The following is a 10,351-nucleotide window of genomic DNA, read 5'->3' on the forward strand; positions in this document are numbered from 1 at the left end:
CGTCCGGTAATTGAGGAGGGAGAATTGGAGGTGTAGATGGAGAAATTCGTGGTCTGAGGTGGTCTGACGGGCAGACATGAATTCCAGTGGTCGAAGTGAGTGGGCATAAGCCGGCTTATCCAAAGGTAAGGCACTACCTGTTGAATTATTTCCAAAGTGTGCCAAATTGGACATGATAAAATTTAAGTCTACTCACTGAAATTACTGGTGGATGTCTGTTTTGATTTTGATGAAAAATCTCATGAGTTGAAGCAGTTAGAGTTCTGCTAAGAAGAAATGAAAGCAGTTAGAGTCTGCTAAAGCAGTGTGAGTCTGCTAAAGCAGTTAGAGTCTGCCAGGAAAAGTTTAAATACTGGGTTGAAGTCCCAAAGAAATTGAGTTAGAGTCTCAAGTAGTTTGGTAGGGAATTTGGTCATTTTGTGGGTTAAAGTCCCGGTTGGTCATTAGGTCAGACCTTTGTTGGTCAATTTGTGGGTTAGAGTCCCCATTGTCCATCAGGGTAGATCTGCCTCAGTCATACACTTGTTTTGGGTGTTGATTGTTGTTTCAAAGTATTATAAATTATTCTAGAACGGCAGTTAGAGTCTGCTAGGAAGCGCAGAGCCCGGAGGTTACGCTCCCTCCTTGTCGTGGACGCGCGACATTGACCTGTCGGCGAACAGGGTTAGTTCAGTTTGGCTTAACTGTAGGGTACAGGGCATCCTGGAATGAAGCTAGGAGTTAGAGTCTCCTTACCGTTTGGAACGGTAGTCTGCGCTTTTTTGATTAGCAGAAGTTGGACTTCGGGCGTGTGACTTTAACTTAAAACTTCGGGGAAAGCCAAAAATAGAGCTTCAGGCAAAGTTTGGGTTGGTTGACGCTTTTAAATTGAGTTAGGGATTTTAGAGATGAGGCCAGAAACTGTTGGACAGATACTGGTTAATTGGTCGCAAAAAACTCAGGGAGTTTATCGGTTGGACTGTTATGTTAAATTTGTCGAAATTCGGTAGGTGTTCAAAGGCCTAAAATCTGTGCAGTTGTAAATATAAGACGTCTGTGTAATATAAAATATTTGGTGTAAGAGGAGGCTGTGTGTCGAGTCAGCAATGCACTGACTGCCTGCTGCTATTTTAGACGGTGTGTGTGTGAGTGAAAATGCAAATGAGTAAGCAGTGAACTGTTTAAGCCACAGTTGGTTTTACAAATACTGCTGCAAACATTGTTGAGTGTGTGTTTTAAATGCCATTTATGTTTATTAGAGGACTATAAATAAAGTTTTGAGTTGCCGTAGTGGATGTATAGTAATTGGTTTATTTTTTCAATTTCTTGTGTGTGCGGTGAGAATTAATGGAGGTTTCAATTTTTCGTTTGTTTGTTTTTGACTTGCTCTTTTTGATTATGACAAGCATGTCTAAAATACTCTTAGGAAAGTGTGTTTTGCGTTATATTCCTCAACTCTAGTCACAGTTTAAGTGTGTGAATGCGGTGACTAGAAGGTTTTGAATGATGAATAAAGGTGTGAGAGGTATTTCTTTGGTGATGTAAAGTAGGAGGTTTTAAAGTTTGAAAGTGTTTTTAATTTGAGAGATGCATGAGTGATGTTATAAGAGTTTGAGTTTCTTTTTCTTTCAGTTCAAGAACGCATAAGTACATACACTTGGTACACCCGTTTACTCTTTGACTTTATTAAAACAGACGGTGTATTTGAGTCTGAATTTCAGTAATTGTATGTTGATATGGTAATTTAGTTTATGTTAGGTGAAGGAGATGTCCATCTCTGCGTCTTGCAGGATTGAAAGTGAGCACGTTGAAGGCTGTGATGTGAATGCTGACAAATGCAAAGAGTTTAGTTTATTTAAAAAGGTGTGTGTGAGAGGATTATGAAATCATTGTGTGAATGATGCTACATTTTAGATCAAAAGTTAGTAGAATTACAGAGGGTTTGTAGATTGTAAATACAAAATAAGTTTGATTAGCCTGCAGAAACAGAAAAGCAGCTTGAGCTGCTCTGAGCAGCTGCGTGCTGTGTGTGTGTAACAGGAAATGGTGTGGGTGACAGGAAGTTTGCATGCCCATATAAGGTGACGAGTGAGCACCCAGAGAGAGAAACAGATGAGTTAAACTCTAGGCAGATTAAGTATGGAGGTTTTGAGAAAAGAAATGAAAAGGATATTAATTGTATGTTTTAGTGTGTTAACACAGATTACAGATAAATAAAGGTGGACTTCTCTCAACCTGGAATTTTGAGTACGGCGCCAAAACCAGTAGAGTAGCATAATTGGGAGAAAACAGGCCAGATTTTGGCTTAAAATCTTACAGCTTGACCTCGCACTTGTCCCCATCCTGAGAAGAAGCTCAAAGGACAGTTAATCTCCTGATGAAGACCGACAGAACATCGTGGACTTGAGAAGAATTAATAGCAGGCAAAAGACAGTGCAACTGAAACCACACTGACGACACCAGCAGCAGCATGTAAGGAACCACGAGGTGGAAACATGTACTGTAAATTACAGGCTGGGCAGTTGAACAGTGGGATAATGAACGGTGGTAAAGCACTGGACACTGATTGTCAGATTTGCCATGCTTGGAGTAATCTTGAAAGAGACGAGTGAAAGGATCAACAGAAAAGAAGAAACTACGTGATGACACATGCACGGTGGACAGCAGGCTGGTAAGAACAGTGCCACACGGCTGTGTAAAGGCACTGAATGTGATATTTTGCCAGGCTGGGACTTAATCCAAAAGGACACTGAGAGAACAGGTCAGGGACCAGTGAAAGGTGAAGCCGGACGAGTTCGACTGTGAGAATACAGGGTGTAATTGGACTGAAAGTGAAGCCTGAACTCATGATGGTTTAGAGATGTCCACCGTCACAAACAAAGAGGTAACCAACAATAGAAAACACACATACACAAAGTGTTACATGTGAAATTATTTTTGGAAAGAATCAGAAGTGAGATAATTTTGAATTAAGAAATCAGTGAAAAGATGCATTAATTAAACCTGATTATAACATACAGAGGCAATGAAGAAAGCAGCTTACACTCACTGAACAAAATACATAGGAAAAGCAATGAAGACCTGCTTACACGTATATACATGACATAAGTTGGGATTTCTGACCAGAGAGAGGGAAACGGGTAGTTTAAGTACTTATGATAATAATGAAAATGTCTCAGTTGTGTTTCTATAGGGGCTAAACAGACCTGGATCAATTCTCCCATGCAGCGATCGGAAGAAACCTGTAGGTTAACTTGACTGGACATGCTAAGGCAAGTTTCTGGTTGAATTGTTCACAGCGCCATGTCTCCATAAACCTGACAAGTGGGCCCTAATTTCTGGCTGAGGAGCAGGAATGCTGTTAATAAGGTGGGAACTTAAAATTTGGGTTAGTAAATTTGGGAACGAGAACTGACGGCTTAAGTGGAGAATTGTGCAGGAGTCTGACACACTGCAAAAGCAACATATGCAAATTCACATACACAAACAGAAAATGCATTAACCCTACAAAGACAAGACAAGCTCATGATGATTCATGTATAGACACTGATTAAACCTGGCTTAGAACACAAACACACGCAATGAAGATCAGCTTGCTACTTGTATGAGTGGTAGAATGGTGTGAATGGTTAATGAAATACATTTGAGTTTGAAGCTGAGGAATAACTCAAAAGAAGCCATATGACAAAGGGAGTTATGAAAACAGAAGTGATTAAAGTAGTTTTAAAAGAGTGACTTAGGAGTGCTCTCTCGTACTGAGTGATCAAGTAGTGATCACTGTAGAAAGAAATAAAATGATTTAATGAGTTGGTAATGTTTAAACATATGTTTCTGTTGTTACAGCAACTCATTGAGATATGACTCAGTATGCAAATCACTTGGAGTGAGTGGTGACGAAGGAACTTCCTGTGTGTGTGTGTGTGTGACTGAGGAAGTGACTTTCAGAAGAGGAAGCATGGCAGACAAGAGGAGTACAGATTTGGGTAGGAAATAGTTTATAGTTTAGTGATTATACGTTGTCGTAAGGGGGTTTTATGCTGAATTTAAGTATGTTAAAGGGGGTGATTTTTGTGTGCAAATTGTGTGGTTTTAACGAGACTTTCGGTGTATTGAGGAGGTGAAATTATGTGGTGGCAATACTTGTGTGTTTAAGGTTGTTGAGGTTGTGGTGATGGGTTGATTCTGTCAGTTAGGTTTGGGTTGTTGTTGTTGTTTTTAATAGAGGGAGTTTTAGGAAACATCGACATGTCTAAAATTGGGCCCATTATTTTTAACAGTGCACTTAAAGAAAACCTGTCAGGTGATTTTGTTTTGTGTTTTGTGAGCTAATAATCAGCTCTATTTTTTTCATTTCTGTTTTAAGCAGGCCTGCAACAGTGAATAACGGCGCTGAAAATTCTCGGGGAGAGCAAATGTAAGGGGGGCTTTCCAGATTACAACTGGCTGAGGAGAAAGCTACCTGTGGGGACTAATCAGGTCGTAAGTCCCTGTAAAAAGGATTGTAGCGATTCAATCCAGTCCAAAAGCATAAAGAAATATTTTCCTATGGAAAATAATGAATGAGCTCATTTTGCTGAGGGTGGAGAATCTGATCACTGCCGCGGGAAGCTCCACTATTAGCAAAAATATGGAGTGAATGTGTGAGTGAATGTGAGGATGAATAAATGTGGACAAACAATTTGTTTTTACCAGAGAAAATTTCTGTTTTGTTTTGTTGACTGGGGTTAGATTATGGGATTATAGTATATTGTTGGGAGAAGGCCAAATGTTACGGGGGAGGCATTTTCTGATATAACTCAGTTACCATTAATTGTAGAAAGACATGACTGATAATTGTTCTGTTTTAAGTTTATTTTATAACACAGATTGGATCATGATGGGGAAAACTGAGCATTTTAAGTTCTGTATAGTATTGTGACACATTTCATGTGTCAAAATAAAGGGGGAATTTAGGGTTTAATAATTGTTTAATAATTTAGGATCATTTTAGGACTTTTTTGGTTATTATTATGCATTTGGGTATGGTAAAACTGAAACTGTTATTTTTATGTTAAGGTTAAAGGATTAAAGTGAACTGAATCCTGTTTAGAAGATACAATGCTTTTTCAAAGCTGTGAATAAATTTTAGAGGGAAAATTAGTGAGGGTTGAAGGAGGAGAACAGGTTTGATTTCTTTTGTTTTCTAGAAGTAGTGGTTATAATGTAGGCTTACACAGACAGATATTACACAGAAACACACATGACAGTATTGATTCCAGGCAAAAGGCCTCAAATTCATTTAGCTTTTAACTGAACTTAAAATTAGAAGGTATTGTTACATTAAAAGGAGCAAAATGAAATAAAGAGGCTATACCAAACACAGGTTATAACATAGGAAATGTGAGGTTTTAAAATGAAGTTAGTGTTAACACACAGGAGTTGTTTCTAGGCAGCATTTAGCTATGATGAAATTTATGCAGGAGTAATTGCTTATATGCTTCAACTTAATTGATTGAAGTGGTTTTCTTTTGGAGCTTTTAGTAGAATAGGCGCTTATAATGATTTTCTTGTTAAAAAGGTGACTTAAGATCAGAGTGGGGGCACTTGCAGCAGCGACAGTTTGTGTGTACAGGATGTTGATGATCAGATAAGGGAAAATAGAGCAAGCAACCGGACGTGAAAGCAGCGCTTTAAGAGTTTCAAAGTGATGAGTAACGTTGAAGAATATATATAAATACAAGTCAATAAGTAAGAAGATAATTAGGATCAGGCTTTTGATTAAAGAGTCCCAAATAGGATAAGTTAGGGAGGTGCAGGAAAAGGTGTTTTGTTTCCTTTGCAGAAGATCCCGACGACCACAGGGAGGTCCGAGGCCACAAGAGAGGGACCGAGAAAACCAAAGCTTACACATGGAGTGTTCTCGAAGGGGAGCTGGTGTTTATTACTGGACCAAGTAGATGACATGAGGTTGTCTGATTTGCTGAGCGAGGACACAATGTATTGCGACCTCTGGTGTTCCAGAGGTCGAGAGAGGGAGTGTGGAGCAGGGAAATTATTTTACTGCTATTGTTAAATAATCATCATTATTACCAGCATAATATAATCTGCAATATGATCATTGCTTTAACAATGTAACAGATAGCTTTAAGAAGGCCTTAAGGTTTTATGCATACAGGTATTAAATTAACTTTGTATTCCAGGTGCAGTTATAACTATTTTATACATATTGCATATCTGTGCTTATTTGAGTTGATGTTCAGGTTCATTAATGGTCTAAAGCTTCACTAGTGAGAGTGTCTAGATGATCCATGCTGAGGGAAAACTAGAACATAGAAGGAATTGCAGTACATGCTTACACAACAGTTCATTTTAATATCTTTTATATGTTCATATTCTTGTATTAAGCTTTTAGTAGGGGTTCTTGATTAAAACATTTATTTAGTAGATGATATATCTATAGTTTCAGTTCGATTATTACATATACGAGAGTGGTTTCTGTCTCTCTGTCTGGTTAGAGGTCAGGAGCTAGTCGCGAGGTGAAACAGGGTGCAATTGTGGTTAGCACACAGACACACACACACACATACTCAGTTAGAGAAAATATTTATAGGGGAAGGTTTAATTATGTTTTGCTGATGTTGCAAAGAGCAGTTTGTAGCAGAACTGCTGTTGAGGTGTCAAGATGACAAGCGAGCATCCGGCAGTGACAGGATGCACCTGTTATGAAGATGGAAGACGATGTTCTTTTAAATTGTGTCAAAAGTCGTTGTGGTTTTGATATTGACGTATGTATATATCCTGTCTGTGACGCATGAAGGGGGCGTCAGTAAATCAAACCCTGATGCTATAAAAATCTGTGTATGCTTTGAGGAAGTCGAAGACCACTTGCTGTCTGCGTACAGATTATTCTTCCCACACGTGTGTAGTCATTAAAATCATTGTTTGACCAAGAGCTTCTGGACCATGGTGGTTTGTACTCTCCTTCCTCAATTTTTGAACCTTAACACCACCCAGGGCCGCCCTCTTTCTCCCAGCCACTGCTGCGTGCACGCAGAGGGGTACAGGAAGCCGTCACCACACTTCCTGTCCCAGCATCGTGACGGCCCCAGACTCAGGGCGGACCTTTAACTGATCCAGCGCTCTGTGACCTGAGAGGCCTGCAGAGTGGGAGGAACCAGTTTATTGGTTTTTGGATGGTGGAGAAAGCAAAGAAGCACCACGCAAACGTTTGTGGACTCCAGGAAGCTCTGAGATGGTCCACAGACCACGTTCTCGTGATGAGTCTGGATTAACATGGAAGTTTCACGTCGTGCGAAGCATCGTTTGCTGGTGTCTGGAGAAACACACATTCTCGTTTAGCTGTGTTAGTGAGGACATCTCATTGCTTTCCCTAACCTAACTGTAACCCTGACATCAAAACCACATCTCACACACGTAATGGTTTGATGTTACTGTTGTTTACATGAACATGTGACTAATATCCACACTGATGCACACCAAAAGAAACTATTCAGGGTTTAAAGGTGACACAGTCTGGCGAGGGCAGACTGTATGAATTGAAAAAAGGACCCAAAATGCAGCCTCCAAGGAACAGGGAACCAAACCTGAATGTTAACAAAAAGCGAGCCGTTTAATATGGCTGGTAAAAAAGGTACAAACAACAGGGCAAGGCAACCTGAAGCAAAATTAACACAAACCTAAACTGGGAAATCTAAACAAGCAATAAGAAAAACCTAGACAAGGAACTTGGAAGCATGGCGTGGACAACAGACGACCTGACAATCACACACTGAAAACAGAGGACTTAAATACACAGCAGGTGATTAGGGGAAGTGGGAACACCTGGAGGAACAGCTGACTGACATGAGCCTAATGAGGGGACAAGGGAAGTGAAACTAAATACAATGAACAAAGAACACACGACTCCTTCAAAATAAAACAGGAAACATGAGACAGACACGATAATACAAACTTGATAACATAAGACACGCAGCATGAAACACGAAGGGTGAGGGGAACTTAAATACAGGGGAAGAAAACACAAGGAGTCTAATAACCTAATGAACAAAATAAACTCAAACTTAAAACGCTGGGTCAAAGGACCCAGGATCATGACAAAACTTGGAGGCAGGAAGGACGTGGTGAGACGCGTTTCCGTGTTTCATACATGTTTGATTAGGTGTTAAAAACAAATCCAGAGGACAGCTGAAAGTCTCTGCTTCTAAACTTGTGCAGAGCCGATGGGACAGTTCATGTCCAACCACCCGGTCTCTGCGGGAGATGGGACACACTCGACGCCAAAAGGTGGAGCTCCTAATCTGCGACGAGCTGACGCTACGACATGAAGGTTCAAAGAAACCCCAAAAATAAAAGCTGCAGAGATGCAGCAGCGTCGTTGGCATTCGGCGCATGCTTCGCTGAAACCACACTTCTGCCTCCTCTCGCAGCTCGCTGCGCTCGCAGAGATGTTCATTTTCAGATTTCACACTTGATTTAGAGCCAAACCAGCAACATTTAGAACTCAATCAATCTTCCTGTTTTACATACAACCTGAAAGAGCCGTAATTTTCCAATCAGCCTCAGCAGTTGCTGCTGTCACTTCCAATGTATCGCAACATCCCCCAAAACCTTCAAGACCGTGAGCAAAGCCCACTCGGTATTAAAGCGGCATGCAGCGCTGCAATATCAAACCAGCCAGCGCCTCACATTCCCTGCAGAAGCCTCTAAATCTTCCAGCAGAAGCACAGCATCAGCCGACCCCGCCTCATCCCCAGCACTGCGTTATTAACGTGAATATCAACAGACTCTCCCAGTGAGGTGCATCCAGCTCGCTGGCGCCCTCATCCATTCTGCTATCCTCCCTCTGCACACATCATCTGTTTTGGGCTCCTGGGCCATACATCAATGTGGCGGGCCAGAGAAAAGCTCTTTAAGTTGCATAAACACAATGTCGCCCGGGCACCCACCAGCTGCCCGTGATGGATGGGACCGCACACAGAAGAGGGAGCCGGATCCATCCAGGAGCTGACGGCGGAGCAGCGCCGAGCGGGCGGAGAGGCTGCGTGGTCGGCGCTGACGCGCAGCTCTGCAGGAGTGAAGAGGCCGAGCTGCAAAGAGGACATTAATCACGCCGAGCTCGGCCTGACTGAGCCTTTCACCCAAACGCTGCGCTCCAGGGATGGTTACTCTACGCTGCTCGAGCGTTTGTTTCTTCCTCGCTAATCGCGGCGACCAAACCTGCTCCGATCCATCAGCTGGTTACCGTAACAACAGGTGTGACGAATACGTGCAAAAAACAAAAACCTGCACAAACTACAGACAGCTTCAGAGGCTCGACAGCAACCGACCGACGAGTACAGGTCACTGATCAGGAAGAGGACTGCACACTCATCAGCTGAGCTGAGCAAAGCTCCTCTAATCCAACCACAGAGATATGAAGCTATGAGCAGAGCAGGTCCAAAGAGCCAATCAGAGAGCAGGATAAGGCTATCATCAGAGTCTGCAGACAGAAGACACCTGAAATAATCCTGTTATATTCATCTAAAAACTGCAGAATTTAGAGTTTTGGATTCGACTACTTACTGATGTTTTTGTAAAAAGTCTTTGCTGTTGAAATGTTGCATGACACTGAAATATGAATACATATGAGAAACGAGTTGTTCTGGTGTTTATTAGTGTGCTCAAAGGGTTCATCTGTCCTGGACACATGCTGACTCATGCTGACCAGTGACAGCGTCAGGCTTTTATCTTTAATCAAGCACACACATCCACACATGTGCAACACTCTTTTCTGCCATCGTTGTATTTTACTTGTATATAGAATTTGTATTCTATTTTTATCCTATTGTATATTTTATTCTATTTTATTCTACTGTATATAGTATTTTATTTTGTTCTATTCTGTACAGTTGTGTACTGTATTTATTCTTATTATATTCTCATTTTTGCTACATAACTTTTGCACTGTCCACTTCCTGCTGTGACAAAACTAATTTCCCACGTGTGGGACTAATAAAGCTCATCTTATCTTAACGTTCAAACATTTAATGTCCAGAAACATGGTTCACAGTGGCTGGACGGGACATTTCTTCTTTTATATATCAAATCCTGCCTATTTGTCCTGTTCGGTTAATATTTTATTTTGTCTGTTGGAAAAACGAATTTTTCGTTTTCTTTACTAAAGAAAATGTTCATCGTTACACTGAGCTGACTGTACTGGTGTTACGACCCATAAAGTGATGGATGCTCGGTCCCCCACAAACCCCAGAATCACACCGACGACACCAGCCTCTGCTATCACAAACATGAAGCACAGTTGGACGGCTGCATTATTTTTCTGATGCGTACTCAGCTGTTTGCAGAGCGTCTCCGATTCCTCTGAATATTCGGCCAC

The sequence above is a fragment of the Diplotaxodon limnothrissa genome, linkage group LG5, assembly GCF_057381915.1.
Source record: "Diplotaxodon limnothrissa isolate DT_005_m linkage group LG5, D_limnothrissa_male_GT1.1, whole genome shotgun sequence".
NCBI lineage: Eukaryota > Metazoa > Chordata > Actinopteri > Cichliformes > Cichlidae > Diplotaxodon > Diplotaxodon limnothrissa.